The sequence below is a fragment of the Rhineura floridana genome, chromosome 2, assembly GCF_030035675.1.
Source record: "Rhineura floridana isolate rRhiFlo1 chromosome 2, rRhiFlo1.hap2, whole genome shotgun sequence".
Lineage (NCBI taxonomy): Eukaryota > Metazoa > Chordata > Lepidosauria > Squamata > Rhineuridae > Rhineura > Rhineura floridana.
The window spans coordinates 37101520-37123693 of NC_084481.1; positions in this window are offsets into that span (position 1 = coordinate 37101520).

Genomic DNA, 22174 nt, shown 5'->3' on the forward strand with positions numbered 1-22174 from the left:
CTTGGGGGGGGGGTTTGCACAGTTTGCTTCCTAATGCTCTGTGAGCTCTATCAAAGTCAAGGTTACTATATTAAAGTCCAGAAAGGTTGTTTTGAGCCAGGCTGCTATAAATTCTTTTACTGATGTAGCATGAGTCTCAGCTTCTTCTTTAAAACCATGAAAAAATAATTTTTCTCTGACATCTGTTTTCCAGGTCTTCCAGCTTTGCATTTATTATTTTATTTTCTCATTGTAGAAGCTGTATTTCTTCTGCTTGGGCCAAGTGCATGTCCATTGCCTCAGAGGCCCTCGTGGCAATGTGATCGAACTGAGATTCCAGAATCACCAGTCTGTTCTCAACAGGCTTCAAGCTATTCTCCAGTTTACAGGTAAGTTCTTCCTTCAGTTGTTGAAGCTGTGAAGCTAGTTCTTCACAAAAATTAAGTTCTCTGCCTTATGGAGTGATGCGTAGATTCTTTTGCTGTCTGGGCACCATGTTAGTATTTCTGTTAGGCCTCTGTGAGGATTCAGTTCATTTGTTCAGTACTCCAAAATAATCAGTCAGGTCCCTTTCTTTTCTGTTGCGAGGGGTTGAGTACATTCCCCAGTGACCAAAGCACATGATTAAAGATCAAGTGATAAGGGTGCAGGATGAAAGTCAATTCTATCTGAGAGGGTAAGGAATGAAAGAATCAGGCAGACATATCACAGCTCCACTGGCCCCTCCCCCTGAAGGCTGCAAAACACTTACCTAAGTCACACACTTACCTAAGTCATATAGAACTCAACAGGATTTACTTCTGAGTAGACATGGTTAGGATTGTGCTGTTGGTAAGGTTTGACTTAGGATCCTCTGCAAATATATCCATATCCAAGCAGGGTTGGCAACCCCCTGCCTAGAATGCCCTGCTACTGCCTTTTAATATGGCTGCTCCAAACGTCTTTACAGACTTGACACTTCACTTCAGAAAAAGATTTGATAAATGAGTAAGAGTAAGAAGATTCTCTACCCTTTTCTGCCTGCCCTGTGGGCTGCTATAAACTCACTTTGACAGCCAACCCAATTCCAGTGAGTAATAACTGACAGAAAGCACACATGATTTGGTCTACCTTCATAGGCTTGGGAACTTGGGAACAACAGCAATTGCAGCCACACATTCCAGTATGAGAATTCTCTTTGACCACTACTGGGCAAGAAAGAAACCATCATCCATCCAACAAGGTGCAAAGGGGTTTGTGCTGAGTGCATGGAACCACTGTTGTTGCTTCTATGGATGCAAGGGAGCGAGGTCAGAGATAAATGAAATGCAAATAGAAAAAGAAAAGACAGTGATGATTTCCTAAATGCAATACCATACCAACCACAACAAGATTCCAATGAGTAAGGCAGAAAACTCAGCATCCCACAACCAGTCAGGATTCCTAACCAAAAACAAAACTAAAACATTCCTGGCAGCAAGTCAGCCAAGGTCACAGAAATCCCCATGCAGCACAACCTGACTGGGGGCTGTAGAATGCTGTGGCACAATTGTTGACATGAGTGAGACCCTATAAGCACATAGTACCACTGCTCTGAAATCTGCACTGGTTGCCAATTTGCTACCAGGCCAAGTTCAAGGTGTGTTTTCCATATTATGGATGCCACATAGTACTTGCTCTGCTCTTGCAATAAATCAATCCTTTAGCGTGGCAGCACCTGTGTTTTGGAACTCCTTGCCTATTGACATTAGGCAGATGCCTTCATTGTACTCTTTTCAGCACCTGCTAAAAACATTTTTGTTTAGGCAAGCCTACCCAGGCATGTAGAAGCTATTGTGTTTTTTATCTATTTTTAACTCATTGTTAGTTTTATTATTTTGAATATTTTAAACACCTGTCTTTAACTGTTTTTGCCATTAATTTTATTGTTTTAATTCCTTTGGTAAACTGCTTTGAGTTTGTTTGTTTTTACAATAAAGCGGCATATAGATGTAAATAAAAATGCATAAATAAATTTTGGAGTCACTGTGGCCCTTGGGTCTCTTCCCTCTTTTAGGAACAAAGGAATCTGCCTTAGGCCATTTGGTACCATCTAGCTCAGTACTGATGACATGGACTAGTATCGGCTCTCCAGGCTACCAGGCAATAGTCTCTTCCAGAGATTGAATTTTGGACCTTCGCAAAGTATGTGCCCTACCACTAAGCTACAGCCCTTCCCCTGTTTAAAAAAGTATCTTTTAAAATTGTTCTTTTCAATTCACTAATGAATGCACAACATGCCTAGGGCAGATCCACGCCATTCATTTAAAGCACATTCAACATACATTTGAAGCACATGAATCCCACTACAGAATCATGGGAACTATAGTTTGTTAAGGGTGGTGGGAACTATAATTGTGAGGTGGAAACTACACTTCCCAGGATTCTTTGGGGGAAGTCATACGCTTTAAATGTGAGGTGGATATGCTTTCAATCTATGGTGTGGATCTACTTCACAAATTTTGCCTGCATGTAAATTGTTTTGTTTAATTTTTAAAAAGGAAATCAGCTACAATTTACCAGGTGATCAAGGGGCTACTTACCATCTCTCAGTCTAATCTGCCCCTCAGGGTGAAAACAACAGATGAGGACCATGAGCATCACAAGGAAGATGGGCACACTTAAAATGGATAAGAAATAATAATGTACAAACATAGTGTGATATCAGATACTTACCAGGGCATAGTATGAAGAAATATTTATATAAGCATTAATGCCAAAGATGTTTATTATTTACACAACCTGTAAAGATATTTATAGTGCAATCCTATGTATGTTTACTCAGAAGCAAGCCCCAGTGTATTCAGTGGGGCTTACTCAAACAGGGAAGCATGCACAGGACTCAACTTCTAGTGATAGGGCACGTCACTCACCCAACCCAAAATTCAGAATCATGCCACTTTAAGCTGTTTTGCAAGTATTTTATACTTGTTTTTATGGTTATTGGATTTTTAATGGATTTATTTATTGTGAGCTGGCTCGGTTTCCAATCGGCAACCCTATCTCACAGGGTTGTTGGAAAGATTCCATATACACACCCACTGGAGATGTAAAAATACATACACCCTTATAATAGTTTATTGTCAAAACCAGTTGGTCATTGCACAACATTTTAAAAAATCAGTATTAGTTTCCTACAAAATAAGAGCAGTGACACCTAAGTAAGCCCTGCCTAATTGCTGTAAAAATATAATTGGAGTGGGAGAGAAAGATTTACAACACAAACACAATCCTTGGCAAAGTTCACTCAAAAGTCCCATTGATTTACACCACAATTCTAACAATGTCTGCTCAAAAGTAAATCCTACTGAATTCAATGATGTTCACTCCTGATATGTGGAGTTATAGCTTTACTCCGAGAAAAGCAACCATAGGATTAAAGCTTCATATTGGGAAGGGTTTTCAAAAAGGCTATGAATAGATAAACTGCCCTCTTCAACAGCCCAGGAAAATTTAAACTTGTTTGACTCCTCCTACTGAGAGGAAGGGGGGATATAAATAAATAAATAGAAAAGTATAACATATTCCCATGACATCATAAGCTGCATGTATACTTCTTTTGAATTTCTGTTCAAAAAATATTTGAAAGATAAAATGTATAATATGCTATTTTTGCAAGTAAATAAAAAACCCTGCATGTACACTTTTATTATAATCATAACTGAAATTGTTTACAGTGAATAATTGCCTACCAAGATTCTGCTGTGATGTTTTGTTCTACATCTCCTGCACACTGAGAGAAAGGAACTTTTACCACTGGTGAAAGCTATAAACTTACTTAATTTTTGAGATTATCAGACAAGCAGGAAAAGAACGATTTTCTGGCCTTGCAGTGCGTTCTAGCTATTGCCTGGCGGTCAACAAATTCCTTGTCAATCACAGCCCTGACTTCACTTATTGGCTACAAACCTGAACGGATGTGGTTAGAGCAGCCAGCTACAAGGTCATTTTACAGAAGTTGTGGGGGGCGGCTGGTGTTTTGGTGTATATCTCTTGAACCAGACCACCCAGAAACTTAATTTTTAAAAAATGAAAGCTCAGAGTCCAGAGATTGGGGTGACTCACTTGGAGACCCAGAGAGGAACCAAAAAATCCAGAGTCTCCAGGCAAAGACTGGACACCTGGCAACCCTAATTGAATTCAATAGGGTTTTCTCCCAGGTATGTGGGATTAGCATTGCAGCTTTACTCTCAGAAAAAATAGTACAGGATTAAGGCTTCATATTGGGAAGTTTTTCAAAAAGGCTATGAATTAGAAAAATAAACTGCCCTCTTCAACAGCCCAGGAAACTTGATTAACTCCTCATAATTAGAAAAGTGTAACACTTTGTAATGACATCATAAGCTGCATGTACACTTTTAAAAATTTCTGTTCAAAGTTATATGAAAGATAAAATGTATAATATGCTATTTTTGCAAGTAATTAAAAAACCTTGCATATACAGTTTTATTATAATCATAACTGGAATTATGATCATAACTCCTGCACACACAGAGAAAGGGACTTTTGCTACTGCTGAAAGCTGTAAACTTACTCAGCTTGTGAGATTTTCAGATAAGCAGAAAAAGACAACAATTTTCTGGCCTTGCAGTGGGTTCTAGCTATTGCCTGGATGTCAACAAATCCCTTGTCAATCACAACCCTGACTTCACATTGCTACAAAGCGAAAGGGCGGGGTAAGGATTAGCTCAGCCAGCTACAAACTCGTTTAACAGAAGTTGGAGGGACTGACATTTTGGTGTATATCTCCTGAACCAGACTACCTAGGGACTTTTTTTTTTAAAGTGAGAGCTGAGAGGCCAGAGATTGGGATGACTCACCCGGAGATCCAGAGGAGACCCCAAAAATCTGGAGTCTCCAGGCAAAACCCGGAGACCTGGCAACCCTACTGCCCACCTGTCAAACATGGCCTGTGGTGGAGGGGAGGGGAGGAGATCAGGCCTGTTGACTGGATCCAGCCAGTAGAGGATCTGATATTTGTTCACTTATCTCCCACAATGTATGAGGTATTGAGATTGTCACTTCTCCCTCAATACAGTCTACAAGTGAGGCCACAATCAATGCTCTATTGCATTTAACATCTTGTTGTTTTTATTAGAAGCCAAGGAATTTAACAAGGGCATATTGTGCCTCCAGCAGCAGATGGGATGCCTCTTAAAGAACACAGGAAAAGGTTTGTACGCTAGCTCCTCTTCTTGTATACAGAAGAATCATCTTTGGTGGCAAAATGTTTACTCTGATCTTCCTACACTTCATTTTTCCATCTGCTCTTTGTGACATGTTAATATTGTATGTCAACTAGAAAAACTGGAAGTGAGCATTTGAAAGTGGATTACCAAACAGAGATGATGGGGCATTAGTCATAGAAAACATGTATACAGTATAACTTAAGCTTTACCTGTCAAATAATCAGTCATAATCAAACCATCCTTAGATTTCCTTTTCTTCAATCACATCCATTCAAACTAATTTTGTTCTAAAAGTGATAGGGTGATTACCACATAATCTCATCTGGTTTGAAATGTTGTGTTTTAAGTTTCTCAGTATCTTTTTCAAACACCTGGGTTTTTCAGTAGGTACTGAAGCACTGCCCCCCCCATTTGCCCCATGGCTCCAGTCCGGGGGAGGGCATTTGGTAACTCGCCCTGGGTTGAACCAGGCACCACCCACCCACCACTCTCGAATAAGTTCAGGAAGCAGGGCTAATTTTATTTAGGGTTAAAACTGTGTCTCCTTTGGCCCTCCCCCCAACTGAGAGTAGGGTCAGTTCTGTGCAGATTTGCTCCCTTGGCTCGTCAGCAGGAAGTGATCCTGGGGGTGGCTGTTTGTAACACCCACTTCTACCCCCACCTGGGCTCAACAGCCGACGAGCCGAGGGAGCGAACCTGCATGATTCAGGTTTGTAATGGGCTTCCCTGAAGGAAAGCATCTTGCAACACTCCCCCCCCCCAGGATTGTTCTGTGGGCCCAACAGGTAATGAGCTGAGAAAGCGAACCTGTAGGAAAGTGCCTTACAAACTAACAGTGATCCTGTGGGGCAGCACTCAGGCAGGAAGGAGAGCTGTGGCTACCTCTTCTCCCTGCCAGATGCCCTGCCCCCTGACAGCCTCAGGTTGATCTGGGTCATCCAATCCAACCCATAGCCATCCAAGGCTGTCTGAACCCTATTCAGCCAAAGCCCAAAAAGGTCCAAATGGGCCCAATTTGGCTTGGAACTCAGCCAAATCCAGTACACATCCCTAGTTTTCAGCTCATCTCAGTGTTGAACAACATGTTATAATTCATGTATATCAAGTTCCTCTTCTATAGTGTATAGGATCCACTTATCTTGTATTGTGGCATCATGTTGTGCATTTGCTTGTCCCCACTGTACAACATTTGTTAACACTGGTGGAGAAAAATGCATGTGATTATTTATTTATTTATTTATTTATTGCACTTGTATACCGCCCCATAGCCGAAGCTCTCTGGGCGGTTTACAGCAATCAAAAACATTAAAACAAATATACAATTTAAAGCACATATTTTAAAAACAATTTAAAACACAATTTTAAAATTTAAAACAATATGAAAACAATTAAAATATATCATGCGTTCCTACACACCATCTTCATGGCTGTCCATGAATGTAGCAGGTCCATCACACCACTCTTCCCTTGCACACTGCCCTCTGCCTGTTGGAGGACGAACGTCTGCACCCTACTCTACTCCTGGAGGCTCCCCATATCATTTAGAATTCTGAATAATTAGGATTTGAAGTTGCATTTGGAGCCTCCATGAATATAGTAGGTTCCCCACTGCATCAGATCACCTTCGAACAGGAAAAAGCCAGTGTGTAGGGCAGCCTTCCCCAGGTATTTTGGACTACAGCACACATTGTCCCTGACCATTGGTTATGCTGGTTGGGGGTGATGGGAATTGTGGTTCAAATTATTTGAGGGCACCAGGTTGGGGAAGGCTGATGGTGGGGAAGGGTGATCTGACAGAGGGGACATGACTAGACAAGCATGCCAGCATTCATGATTCATGATTTAGAATTGCATGAGGAAGCTGATTGCCCAGATACGGTTTATATAGAACCCAGATACGGCTTATATAGAACCCATATACTCATGCCAAATAAATATTTGCAGTAACTTCCCAGAGTAGAGACATCAGCTTTAAAGCCCTGTTCAGAGAAGCAAAGGGGCAGCAAAGAAGCATCAAGGGAAGAAGCTCGGTATGTGAGACGAAGATCCATATCCTCAAGTCATTTTATTTATTTATTTATATTATTAAATTTATATCCCACCCTTCTGCCCAAAGGGAGCCCAGGGCAGCAAACAGCGACAAAACACCATCTTTAAAAACATCTTTAAAACATTTACAATACGGATGCAGATTGAGATAAGGTTATGGAAATGGGTTTAGGGATTTGGATTCGAGACCTGATTAGATCTACATGGATCATATTTCATGCCATTTCTGCAGACCAACCTAAGACATACGATAGTATGAAAAACACTCCATGACTTTCCAGAATAATTATGGGTTTATTGTACTACACAATGGCTGAATCTACACATGCAGCAGAATGAGGTGGTAGATTGCTGTAGTAGGGGTGGGATTCACATTTTAAAACATTCCCTTATGTAAAAACTTGCTGCAAACAGAAATCTAGCACTCCAGGGATAAAAACCTTCAAGCCCATCCCTTTTACCAGCTATGCTGGGTTTCTGTTTTTAGGGAGCTTTTAATACAAGGAGCATCCCATAATGTGATTTCTCCACCTGCAGCGGTGCAGCTCCTTCTTCAGTGGTCTGCCATCACATTCTGTCGTAGGTATAGACCATGTTCCCTTAGTGGCATCACTCAGACCTTAATTAACCTCTTGGCATGCAATTGCGCCTTCAGAACATACCGAAGATATGCCACTATGTGATCTAGCTTTGCCGAGAAACAAATTCAGTTACAAATACCCTCTCACTTTTTCAGATAAAAGGAGACTACAGGAAGCAAGAATAAACGATTAAATGTACACTTTTGTTTTTGAATGACCGGGCTTTGTCTCTGCAGTCTGAAGGATGCTGCTGTGGTTCTCAGAACCATACTGCTTCACGGTCTTTGTTAGAAGCAGGCTTCTTCAAAAAGGCTAAGCTGTGCTTGCAGCTTACTGTAAAATAAGAGAGCCCCCCAGCTTCTTATAGTGGTCTTTTCCATAGAACAAGATGACCTCCCCTTGTTTTATTCTTCATTCCATGCTGTTGCTTTCCACAGTCTAGAGTGCCAGCATTTCAATGTCCTGTCTCCATGTAATGCAGGAGCAGTCTTGCTGCATGCAGGATGTCCTGGCTGTGAGTGGTGAAGCGCATGTCTCGTACATATATGCCTATGGGTTCAATATGAGGTCATGGCATTTTGTAAGGATGCAATTTACTTGGGGACCATCAGTATTAGGCTAGGCGGACCAATGATCTGGCATAATACAAAGTATCACATTAAATATCTATAATATAATTCTTAGTAACCTGCTCAGAGGGGATATAGCATTTCCCATAGATAGATATAGATATGGATGTAGATGTAGATAGGGAGGTGCACTGGAGAAGGTGTGTCACATGTTTCTAGTATTCAAACAGCTAGATATTTTTAAAAGGGGGTCATAAATATTAAATCACATTTGCAAAAATTGGTGTGATGGTGAGCACACTCAGATGATTTCCCCCTTTCTCCAAAACACAACATAACAGGTGATGCAAACCATACAAGCATACATACTGGTCATCCTATTTATGATTACAAGATTTAAAAAAAAACCACAATATTTATGACACAGGGAAACTCTGGTGATATGCCAGCAGAGGGGACATTAATTTGCATTATCCAGAGGTTTCCAGAACAGTATTTTTAGCTTACGCTTTTAACGTCCAAATGAGTATGAGGAATGTTTGTTTACCTGTCATTTTCTGCTCAGCTTGCTGACAAGGTGCCATTACAGTGACACAAACAGCAGGAACTGTGGCACTCCTGGGCAGGCACGGGTGGGTCAGCGTGCCTTGCTGTGGCACAGAGACAGGCCTGCTTTCCTGCGTGGGCTGTTGCCTAAGGCTTGTCTCCATAGACTAGAAACAAAACTATCGCAAAGGATGCTGGGTTGTACTGTGTGCTTGAGTAGCATTTTCTGATACCAGACTTATGAAACACTTGCCCCAAAAGGTTGGCCTCCACTGTATCGTTTGAATTTTATTATTTTCTTCTTTATATTTGCCAGCATATTTTTATTTGTGTTTTAGTTGTCTCTGTATTCAGATATGTTTGTTTGTCAATATTAGAAACGGGCGAGAAATTGGATTCAGTTTGCATTTCAAGGTTACCTAATTTGCACTTTCCAAAATAATATGCAAACCAAAACCTAGCCATCCTTTGAAATTGGCATTCTCTGAATTTTGTGATGTAGTTCTCCAGCCAGGTAATGTGCACAAAAATCCATATACTAAATTATGTATAAAAGTGCATATATTAGTGAAAGGAATATACAAAAATGCCTTACAGTAGGGAAACTTGCTTTGCCCACATGCACATATTTGCCAAAATAGCATGCAAACTTGTGTACATTAGGAGAAATTTGCACAAAAATGCTGATAAATTTTCATTAGGACTTTTAAAAAAATCCACAAACTGATGGGGAAATGTGGAGGACCAGCAGCACTACAACAGCAGCAGCAGCAGAGGATTATGCATATTGCATTATGTAGCGGAAGCATAAGCTGTGCTATTGTGCTTGAAACTTGTCTTACTGATATCAAAATGCCACCTTAGTTCTTACTAGACGCAATCTCTTGCTCATGCCTGCAGATACTATAAAAATGCATATCACCGTCCATCTTCTTCTATGCTTGCTCTTCTCCCTGGCATACCCTATTTAAATAAATAAACACATTTGTTGTGTATTTTCATGCCAGGTCAGGGTCATGTGAAAGTGTTTGTATCAGCCTTATGAATGAAACTGCCTTGGCCTCTGCCCCCATCTCAACTTCCTGTTGTTCTTGCAAGCAGGAAGTGGAATTATGGAATCAAGATCTGTGTTTTATTTAAGCTCTTACTCTGAGCTGAAAAATGTGTGACAGTCTACACAGTATGGGTCATAAATTTTTCCCAAAGTGCTGGGATTTAACTGTGGGAATATTCAATGCACATAAAAGAAAAAAGAGACCAGGAAGAAGCACAGTTGCAGTGCAGGGCAACTTTCCCACAGAACTCTGCTTAATATAACCATCCCTCAAGACTAAGAGCAGGACATAACTTCCCCAATCTGTGTATTTAGAGCTGAGGCCTAAATATTTGCAGACAACTTGCTATGCACAGAACAGATGATCTGGATTTCAGGATGGGTGAGAGTTCAGCTGAATTTGGAGTTAGCACCAGATTTTTCAATGGTCTACGTATTCTCCATCTTTGCAGACTGATCCTATTTGCTCCAAACTTCAGTGGCTTTCCTTGGGCACTGGATTTTCTCTCTCAAATATTCCCTCACACATAATGCTTTTTATTGATTTTATGCACAGCACAGCAATACATCTCTCTCTCTCTCTCTCCCTCCTCACCCCCTCCACTCAAATAATCCAAGCTCCAAGTGGGAGGAAGCAAGCCAAGGCTATAATAGAGATTAAAAAGCAGTGTAACCCTAGAGAGTCTCTAGAGAGTCTTTAATATGGGTGAGACTCTCTAGCCTTGCCTTCTAATGTCTGCAGAGTTAACCCACTAAATGATTAAAAGGCAAGCCTAGAGTCTTGCACATGTGAAGGACTCTAGGCTTGCTGAAGAGGAGGTGGGGATGGGGAGACACTGAAAGCTGCTTACATTTTCAAAACAAAAACAGCCAGTCTCTGTTTGCTAATGTGAAAACTGATCAACCTCCATCACGGAGGAGGGGGAAGTGGTGGAACTGCTTTCCTTTCCTTTATTAATATTGCCTTTCAAAATATCAATATTAATATCAATATTTTTGGGGAGAAAGAATTGGACTGGTGAAAGCAGCAGATAATGGACAAAGAATGAGCTCGAATTGATACTGCCTGTTAGGTCGACTGAATGCTTTCAAAGTGGCACCAGCCAGTGGATCCCACCTCTAGTCTGGATCCAGATTTCCTTGTATTTTTTAAAAGCTGCAGTGTCTAGTTTGGCCAACAGGTGAACATCTAGATGTGTAATGTGTGAGAAGGCCCATAGGACGTTCCTTTTGAACAGCACAAAGATACCCTTGCAGTGTTGCTTCTCAGTGAGCAAAAGGTGTTTCTCTTGTATTACATGACAAAATATGCCAGGGTATGACTTGTATTCAAAGTCAGACTCAAAGTTGACCTACTGAAATTAATGAACCTAAGTTAATCATGTCTATTAACTTCACTGGGTCTACTCTGAGTAGGACTAGCATTGAATACCACCCTTTGAAAACAGAAGTTGTGACTTACTCACAGCAGAGTCTGAAATCTTTTTCCCAGCGCCATGAAGGAAATCTTACTTTGGGCATTGATGAGGAAACTAAAAGCCTTTTCGTTCCCAGTGGCTGATGACCTAATTTAATTCAGAAAGCTATTCATACATTCCTTCAATTTTCAGTGTGATAGTCAGAATTATTACCGTATTTGCAACCCATGCGAAGTAATCACTTAATAACCCTAGGAAAGTTCACAGAGAAAGAGAGAGAGAATATGTGTGCATCTCCCACACTTTCCTTCCTGAAGAAAATCTGGAGTTGAGATAAGACAGAGGCAGGACAACAGGATATGAATACATATATCTTCTGATTCCCAGTTGAATATGTTGTGCTCATTTGCACTTCTTATAAGCCCAAGGAGGACCTTTTTAGTTTTTACACCTTTGCACCTTATTAAAGAAAGGAAGCTCAAACAGTGCTGCTTCTTCTCAGTGAGCAGAAGAAGGTGTTGGTCCTGTATTAAATGGCAAAGTATGAGTGGAACGTGCCAGTCTGCCACAAGTTCTACATTCAAATGTGCCTTGGAATACTGTGCAGTGGATGCTAGAGCCATCTTTTCTACTTCAGAATTTAAACCCATATTTTTGGACTACCAAAATCAGTATCCAGTCATCAGCGTTCATGCTACAATACTTAACACCAGCAGTAAAATCATGCTTTCAGTAGGAAATGCTTTGAAATTAGTTGCATCAGGTACTCTATTAAAAAGCATTGTTCTCCCATATGTTCACTCTGAGTAGGGAGGGGCAATAATTTCGATTCAGTTTGCATTTCAAGCCAAATCTATCAAATCTGCACTTCTGAAACAATAGGCGAACCGAAACGTAGCCATTGTTTGAAATTCATACTTTTTCAAATTTTGCAATGCAGTTTTGCCAACCAGTGTTTACAAAAATGCATATATTAGGGGAAGGTGTGCATAAAAATGAATACTGAAAATAACGTAGAAAAATGCATTATATGATGAGAAATGGGTTGCAAAAAAATTGTACGTTAGTCAAAACTGCCTAAAAATGACAGATTTTATTAGGAGAAATTTGCACTAAAATGCTGGCGAATTTTCATGAGGATTTTTTAAAAACTGTAAATCACTGCAGAAATATAAAGAACTGAATTTAAGATTGGAACAATGAGAAACTGGGAGAACCGAAACTGATGGATCTTTCCATCCCTGACTTCACTTCACACATTACATTTTTTTTAGGTGTGCACACCTAAACTATAATGTGCGAATGAGGCAAACATGTATCATATATATCCACTCCTCAGGTAGTCATGCCTGTCTAAAGGTCCTCATGGGAAGAAACCATAACTCAATGGCAGAGCACATGCTTTGCATGCAGAATGTCCCATCTCCAGTTAAAAGAAAATCTGCTATCAGGTGATGTGAAAGACTGCTACCTGAGATCCTAGACAGGGTTGTAGTCATCGGGGGACTCGGGGGGTCTTAGATCCCTTATTTTTTTGGGAGCAGGGTCCTAGCAGGGTCCCTACATCTCCAGCATCCTATGAGCCAATCAGCATGAAACAGGAGTGTATTAGTATTAGAAGGTTATTTTCATTAGCTAACGCTCTCCCCATTCATGCAAGATTGGTTCCTAGGGATGTCTGTTGTTGTGTGAAAAGACATTAACAAGGATCTCATTCTCAACCCAGCATCAAAAAGGGGGGGGGTAGCTGTGACTATCATGGAAGGACCCTGCACATCTGAACTTGCTACTACACTACTGATCCTAGGGCAGGGATGGGGGGCCTTTTTCAGCCCAAGGGTTGGATTCCTTCATGGACATCCTTCCAGGGCAAGATGCAAGTGGTGGACGGGGCCAGAGGCAACAGTGGGTGGTGCAACAGGTATGGCTCTTACCTCTGTACAGTAAATACCAGAGATTTCTACATATACCCACACCCCACTCTCTGTCCTTTATACAGGCAAGCAATAGTCTTTATCACAGTTCAAGGACACATTCCATCTAGGAAAAATTGCTTAAGTAGGTCGCAGAGCAAGACCAGTAAGGGATGCAGCCTGGGAAGAGGCCTGAGGGCCAGAAAGAGAGACCTGGAGGGCCACATTCAGTCCTCAAGCCTGAGGTTCCCCACCCCTGTCCTAGAGATCCACTACCTGTCTGACAATACTGGACTAGATGACCGAGAGTCTGCGATAGTATAAGGCACCTTCTGTCACTCCTATGAATGTACAGGGTGGCACCCAGGCTTACCTCTACACAGTGGGTGAAATGGGCCTGATGTTTCCCTAAACCTGGGACTGATATCAATATTTGAAATTCCAGTTTTGACATTTAAATCAGATTTTTCTCGATTTCTATGAAACTGTGTCAGTCTTAATGAGGCAGCTGATAGATTTCAATTTCCTGGCATCTGCTGAGAAACAGCGACTGTGTTACCTTATTTGAGCTGTAGTGCAACCACTGTTGCTCACTGTTTCTTTTTCATTTTTGTTGCCTCCCTGGAGCATATTATCTGCAAAGCACAAAGTGTTCCCTTAAAAACAAACACACTGAAGTTGCATCCAACGTTGATTCTGCGCAATTGGAAGTGCTTCTGCTGGCCCAAGGCAGGGCATCTGATTTTCACTGATTCCTGTTGCCAAATACATCCTCCTGTGCCCCTCCCCCGATGCTTCTCCCAAGTGTTGGCTGGAGTACCCTCTGGAGCAGTACGTGGTACCGTATAGAGAGCTGCAGTCAACAGGGGGTAATGGAGGAAAATGGGGTGCTTCCAATGAAGCTGAATGTTGAATGATTCAGAACAGGTAAATTTGCACAGCACATAGTTAATCTACAGAACTCGTTTGCACAAGCAGCGATGGCCACCAACTTGGATGGCTCTAAAAGAGGATTACACAAATACATAGAGAATAAGGCTATAAATGGCTACTAGCCACGATGGCTGTGCTCTGCCTCCAAGCCAGAGGCAGCATGCTTCCAAATACCAGTTGCTGAAAGCCAGAGGAGGGAAGACTGCTCTTCCACACAGGTCCTGCTTGTGAACTTCCTATAGACATCTGGCTGGCCACTGTGAGAACAGGATGCTGGACTAGATGAGCTATTGGCTTGATCCAGCAGGCTCCTCTTAGGAAGATCGGAAGCTGCCTTATACTGAGTCATACCATTGGTCCATTTAACTCAGTATAGGCTACACTGACTGGCAGTGGCTCTCCAGGGTTTCACGCAGGAGTCTCTCCCTGGAGATGCCAAGGATTGAACTTGGGACCTTCCACATGCAAGGCAGATGTTCTACTACTGAGCTACAGCCCTTCTTATGTTCTTATTAAGAAGTAGTTAATAAAATGCAACAGCAGAGACCATGTTATATCCCTCTTTACAGCTCAGGTATATAGCTACTTCATTGTTTGGGAAATATGGTTAAGTAGAAACTGTGTCAAATTAGGAAAAGCTTATTTTATTTGATCAAAATAAAGGAATAATCTATTATATAAAGAAAAAATGGAGCATTTTGGGCATTTAATTATTCCAATCCACAATGGGGAAAAGATCGGAATATGGGTGTTCCAAGTATATATATGGATTCGGTCTATTAGACCTTTAAAAGTGATATGTGTGGTCCTAAAGGAAATCTGATATAAAAATATGATCCAATCATATCTCACTACATATAAGTTACAAAAATTGTGTGAGTGTGCACAATGTTGGTAATTTAATATCCAATAAATTTTATATAGATATAGTGGTTCCTGAAAATAAAATACAGATATATTGGGATCAGATGTTACTGGGAATAAAAGAAGTCTTGGAATATGAACTTCCAATGGATGATAAGAACATTAAATCATAATGTTCCCATAAGAACCAGGTGGAGAGAACAGGATGCTGGACTAGATAGCCTTTGGTCTGATCCAGCAGGGCTCATCTTATGTTCCCATCAGGATCTGACCAAAAGCTTACTTAGTCCAACCACCTGTTTCCCACAATGGCCAACCAGATGCCTATTGGAACCCCACAAGCAGGTCAAGAGGGCAATTGTTGTTCTCTAGTATTCAGATCCTATAGTGTTATTTCTGAATTGTATGAGACATCTAATTGAAGAATGTGATGTTACATTTGTGACAAATGTATTGTCTGCTGCACCTGGAAAGAAGGAAGCATAGATAGATAGATAGATAGATAGATAGATAGATAGATAGATAGATAGATAGATAGATAGATAGATAGATAGATAGATAGATAGATAGATAGATAGATAGATAGATAGATAGATAGATAGATAGATAGATAGATAGATAGATTTCACATTACAGGTTCATTTCTTAAACTCTTTTGCTTACAGAAACAGCTGAATCCTTGAGTGCTGATAGATTCATTTGACACTGACAAATACTTTTGAAAAGCTTAGCTCTTGTAATGTCTTATTTTAATGATAGATTCATGCCCCCTTGCACCAAAGAATATTAATAAGGCTAATAAAATTAATCTCAAAATGCTTCCATGTCGTATCCAGGTTGGGACTCAGGAACAAGACCAGTTGGTGAAAGCAAATCAGTTTTTATTAAAGTAATATCCAGACAAAGACTACGCTGTCTCATGAAGTTTCAGTACAACACATAACCTGCGACTTAGAAGAGAGTTGACAGAACAAGGAACCACTATTCCCCCTGTCCCTTAAGAAGGGGCAATCGAGCGCGAATTCTCTCGCTCCACCTCAAAGTACTCACATCCACACCCCTCCTCTCCCCCTTCTTTTGCTGCCTCTTTTGCTGTCTTCTTGTACGTGGTGAAGGGGGTGCCACTGCCCCCTCCCCTTCTGAGGACTCTGATTCAGGTATGGGGGAAAGCGGGGGGGCAAGGCCTAAACCATCTGGCTGCTTCTCCTTGCTTTTCCCTGGATCAGGAGGAGGTTGGATTCCCCCTTGCCCTCCTTCTTTCTCCAACTGCTCTAAGCTCGAAGGGGGAGGAGGCGTGGGAAGCTCACGGGAAGGATGTGTGTCTGTTGGACATTCAAGGTCTTCGCTGCCAGACAGTTCTATCTCTGAGATCCCCTCCTCTGTGTCTTCTTCACACGGCTCTGGCCAAATGACCCCCTTCCTCTCCTCATCTTCTGAAACATCAGGGCCCCAATCCTGCATCCTGACACCATCCCCTCTCCCATGCTGTGCTCCCCCCCAACTTCTCGGCTTAGGACAATGAGGGAACCGTTGATGAAAGTTTTTTACTAAGACTGGAGCATGGACATCACTCTCATTTTCCCATGACCCGTCAGCTGGTCCATAACCCTTCCAGTGAATCAGATACTGTAGTTTATTACGCCTTCTCCTTGAGTCCAGAATTTCTGCCACTTCGAACTCAGTTTGCTCATCCACTATTAACGGAGCCCCTGGAGATTCCACCGGTCTTAACTCACTGGGAGGGGCTGCTTTCGTTAACAAGGAGCGATGGAACACAGGGTGTATTTTAAAGGTATCTGGCAATTTCAGATGATAAGCCACTGGATTGATTTGCGCCTCTATTTCAAAGGGCCCCACTCTCTTATCCTGCAGCTTCCTGCATTTGCCCAGCATCTGGAGGAAGCGGGTAGACAACCATACCTTGTCTCCTATTTGAAGGGGGGGCCCCTCCCGTCGATGCTGATCAGCAATTCATTTATACTCCATTTTGGCCTCGTCTAATTGTTGTTTCAGTACCTGCTGCACTGCCTGAAGCTCCTGCAGAAATTCCCCTGCAGCCGGTACAGGCATGCTTCCTGTACTGCTAGGGAAAGCTTTGGGGTGGAATCCATAATTAGCAAAGAAAGGTGTTTGTCCAGTACTGGTATGCAAGGAGTTATTATAAGCAAATTCTGCAAAATGCAAATAGGAGACCCAATCAGTCTGTTGGTAAGACACATAACAATGTAAATACCTTTCTAGAGCAGCATTAAGTCTCTCCATCTGCCCGTCTGTCTGGGGGTGGTGAGCTGAAGAAAGTTTCAACTCCGTCTGCAGCTGTTTCCAAACAGCTCTCCAAAATTTAGCTGTAAACTGAGTTCCCCGATCCGAGACTAGACTGTTTGGCAATCCATGCAGTCGGTAGATTTCCTTTATGAACAGCTTTGCTGTTTCTCTACCTTCTAAGGCTCCTGAACAAGGAAGGAAATGTGCCATCTTGGTCAATGAATCCACTATGACCAATATAGCCGTCATTCCTTGTGACTTCGGTAAATCAGTTATAAAATCCATGGAAAGGTCCTTCCAAGGTTCGCTCGGCGTGGGTAGCGGGTTCAGCAACCCAACCGATTTTCCCGTGTCTGTTTTCGCCCGCATACAGACAGAGCAGGATTTTACATAGTTCTCAATGTCTCGGCGCATTTGGAGCCACCAAAAATCCTTGGCCATATTCTGAATGGTCTTAAAGATGCCGAAGTGCCCAGCCGTGATAGAGTCATGACATTGACGCAAAATTCTGAGTCTTAGGCCCCCTTTTGGCACATATCTGGCAGCTTTAAACCACAACAGTCCATCCTTCCAATGGAAACTTACTTCTGAATCCTGTTCCTGTTCCATTTCCTGGATATATTGTTGCATGCATGGATCCCCCTGCTGTGCCTTCCTGAGCTCCTCTTCCCATGAAGGCTGGCATAATCCCAACATCAGCTTCTCCGGCGGGACAATGTACTGGGGGGGGCTGCCAACTTCATCTCCTTTGTATTGTGGTTGTCTAGATAGAGCATCTGCTCTCTGATTTTTTGCATGGGCATGGTAAGTAATCCTGAAATTAAACCTGGTGAAAAACTGAGACCAACGCATCTGTCTCTGGTTCAACTTCCTAGCTGTTTGCAGACTTTCCAAGTTCTTATGATCAGAACGTACTTCTATCTGATGCTGAGCTCCCTGTAAATACTGTCTCCAATTCTCAAATGAGTCTTTGATGGCTAACAGCTCTTTTTCCCACACTGTATAGTTTCTTTCGGCATCCTTTAATTTTCTGGAGAAATATGCACAAGGGTACAATTCCTTCCCTTCCATGTCTAGTTGCAAAAGAACCCCCCCTATGACTAGGTCCGAAGCATCCGCTTCCACGACAAAAGGGCAGGTAGGGTCAGCAAAACGGAAAATAGGCTCAGATGTGAATTCCCTTTTCAGTTCCTCAAAAGCTCTTGCTGTGTTCTCTGTCCATTGAAACTTTCCTTTTCCCCTTAAACAGTCAGTAAGGGGGGCTGTTAGCTTGGAAAAGCCGGGGATAAATTTTCTGTAGTAATTGGCAAATCCCAAAAAACGCTGTACGTCCTTCTTGGTGGTCGGCTGGCCCCAATCCAATACACAACTCACTTTTCCGGGGTCCATCTCCACTCCTCCTGCCGAGATTCGGTATCCAAGGAAGTCCAAAGAGGACAAGTCAAACCCACATTTCTCTAACTTGGCATACAAGTGGTTCTCTCTCAGTCTTTTCAACACAGTTTTTGTTGGCGTGTGCATGTATAGATCATACAAGGATGGAATCCAAGAGTCGCATAGAACAGGAATAAGCCAGGCTAGGCAAGTTTCTTGTAAGAGTCTTTACTAGGCAAAGACATTAGACACAGTTCTCTTCACAGACAGTTTTTCCCCCACACTGAGCTTTTCCAAACATCCCACCTTATCAGGCTTCCCAGCCAGCTACTGACCTTGGCAAACCTGGCGCTCTGTTCTCACAGCTTAACCCTTCTGCTTCAGGTTTCACTCTCTTTGCTAAAAACCCTGTCTGTGAGTCTCACAGCATGCTTCACTGACCAACAGTTTTCACGTGTTGGTCATGTTCTTCCTGGTTCTTTGAAAACACAAGAATATCATCCAGATAACAAATCACATACTGATCCAAGAGGTCTCTAAACACTTCGTTCATAAACTTTTGAAACACGCCAGAAGCCCCACATAGCCTGAAAGGCATCACCAAGTATTCAAATTGACCATAGGAGGTGTTGAAACCTGTCTTTCATTCATCCCCCTCTTTCATTCAAATTAGATTATATGTCCCCCTTAAATCCAGTTTCGTGAAGATTGTTGCCGAACGCAGTCGGTCTAACAACTCCGGAATCAAAGGCAACGGATAACTGTTAGAGAAAGTAATTTGATTTAATGCATGGTAATCATTACAGGGTCTGAGTTCACCTCCTTTCTTCTTCACGAACAGCAAGGGGGCCCCTGTGGGGGATTGTGAGGGACTAATAAATCCTCGCTTCAGATTTTTTCCCAAAAACTCTCTCAAAGCCGCTCTCTCTGGCTCTGTAAGGGAGTAAATTCTTCCAGCTGGAATGCTTGCTCCTGGCACTAAATCAATGGCACAGTCATAACGGCGATGAGGAGGTAAGGATTCTGCTTCCGTTTCATTAAACACGTCCTCAAAATCCACATATTTCGAGGGAAGGGCCACTTCCTTGACCCCCTGCTCAGCTCCTGCTAGGGCTTTTGTGGTTATCTCTGGCTGACAGTTCTCTTGACAGTACTGAGAGGTGAACCATACAACCACATCCTTCCAGGCTATCTTTGGTTCATGCTTTGCTAGCCAGGGCATTCCCAGAATCACATCAAAGTTTGAGAGATCTGATACATACAAGGAAATTAACTCTTCGTGCCCAGGAATTTCTAGTTTCAATTCCTCCGTGGCTCGCGTCACTCCGCCTGATTTCAGAGGTCTACCATCAATAGTTTCCACTGACAAGGGGGTGTCCAGTTTCCATTGGGAGATTCGGTAACGTTTTGCCAACTTTGCATCAATGAAATTGGTAGAGGCTCCACTGTCAATCAGCGCTGTAGAGTTAAACATTACTCCTGTGGAAGTCGTAATCCGAATAGGCAGCACCAATACCCCTTTTGAGCAGGGCTGTGCTACCGGAGGCCCTTTGTACACCGCGGCCCCCAGCCCTCCGGCCTGCACCAGAGCTGGGTACTTTAGTTTCCCGACAGCCCTGTTTTATCCCCTTTAAGTTCGCAGTCCCTAGCTACATGTCCCGGCTTTGAACAGAAAAAACAGAGACGTTCCCGATGACGCCTTTCTTTTTCCTCTTCCGACAGCTTCGGATGAGCCTCTCCCTGTCCTTCTCCCGGGTTACCTGACATCCCTGGAGTGGAAGGGATTTTACTGCGGGATGCTGAAGCTGAGTATCTCTGTATGTCCTGTTACTTTTCCAGGTGTCTTCCTTCCAACCGGTGGTCGATTTGCAGGGACAGCCTAATCAGCCCAGGCAGGTCAGTTGGGGGTGTAGTTCTGGCCAGATCATCCAAGATCTCGGCATTCAGTCCACTTCGGTACATAAACATCAGGGCTAAGTCATTATAACCAGTTTCCTGAGCCAGAATTTTAAAGGCATTAGTATACTCTGAAACAGTTCCTTTCCCTTGCTTCAAAGCACTCAATTGCCTCGCCACAGTCTCAGCTCTTTGAGGGTCCTGAAACATCTCGGCCATGGCTTGCACAAATCCTCGATATCTTCCTAGAATGGCATCCTTTCTTACCAGATAGGGAGTGACGCACTTGGCAGCTTCCCCTTCCAATAGACTGATCACGAAGGCCACTTTGGCCGCATCACTAGGAAATTCTGCATTCCTAATGTCCAGATACATTTCGCATTGAGCCATGAAGGTGGAGAGTTGGTCACTCTGTCCCGCATATTTAGGTGGTAATCCAATCGGGATCTTAACCATAGCAGCTGAAGGGTCTGCCCTCATTTGGTCTATCGTGGATTTCAAGGTTTGGTTGTCAGTTTTCAATGCCCTTACTGACGCCAACAAGGTTTGGACATCTGCCTGTAAATCTGCAACATTAGTCCTCAGCTGTCACACTTCCTCCGCCTCAGAAGTGGGATTTGTCCCCCTTGCTGCTCCCCTTTCCATCTTGTCGCGTTCAAGTGGTAGAAGCGTTGGGGGTAGGGTAGGTGGTTCTGTCAAACTGTCGTATCCAGGTTGGGACTCAGGAACCAGACCAGTTGGTGAAAGCAAATCAGTTTTTATTAAAGTAATATCCAGACAAAGACTACGCCGTCTCATGAAGTTTCAGTACAACACATAGCCTGTGACTTAGAAGAGAGTTGACAGAACAAGGAACCACTATTCCCCCTGTCCCTTAAGAAGGGGGCAATCGAGCACGAATTCTCTCACTCCGCCTCAAAGTGCTCACATCCACACCCCTCCTCTCCCCCTTCTTTTGCTGCCTCTTTTGCTGTCTTCTTGTACGTGGTGAAGGGGGTGCCACTGTCCCCTCCCCTTCTGAGGACTCTGATTCAGGTATGAGGGAAAGCGGGGGGGCAAGGCCTAAACCATCTGGCTGCTTCTCCTTGCTTTTCCCTGGATCAGGAGGAGGTTGGATTCCCCCTTGCCCTCCCTCCTTCTCCAACTGCTCTAAGCTCAAAGGGGGAGGAGGCATGGGAAGCTCACGGGAAGGATGTGTGTCTGTTGGACATTCAAGGTCTTCGCTGCCAGACAGTTCTATCTCTGAGATTCCCTCCCCCTCCTCTGTGTCTTCTTCACACGGCTCTGGCCAAATGACCCTCTCCCTCTCCTCATCTTCTGAAACATCAGGGCCCCAATCCTGCATCCTGACATTCCATTTTACTACAGGAAAGTACTTCTCTGTGTCAGCAACCCTCAAGCAAAACTTGCGTTTTCATCATAACGTTAAATTGTCATTAGTAGTCACTGGTGAGAAGTGAAATCACAAGCTATAACCCAGAGCTTGGAAAATTTACTTTTTTGAACTACAGCTCCCATCAGCCTAA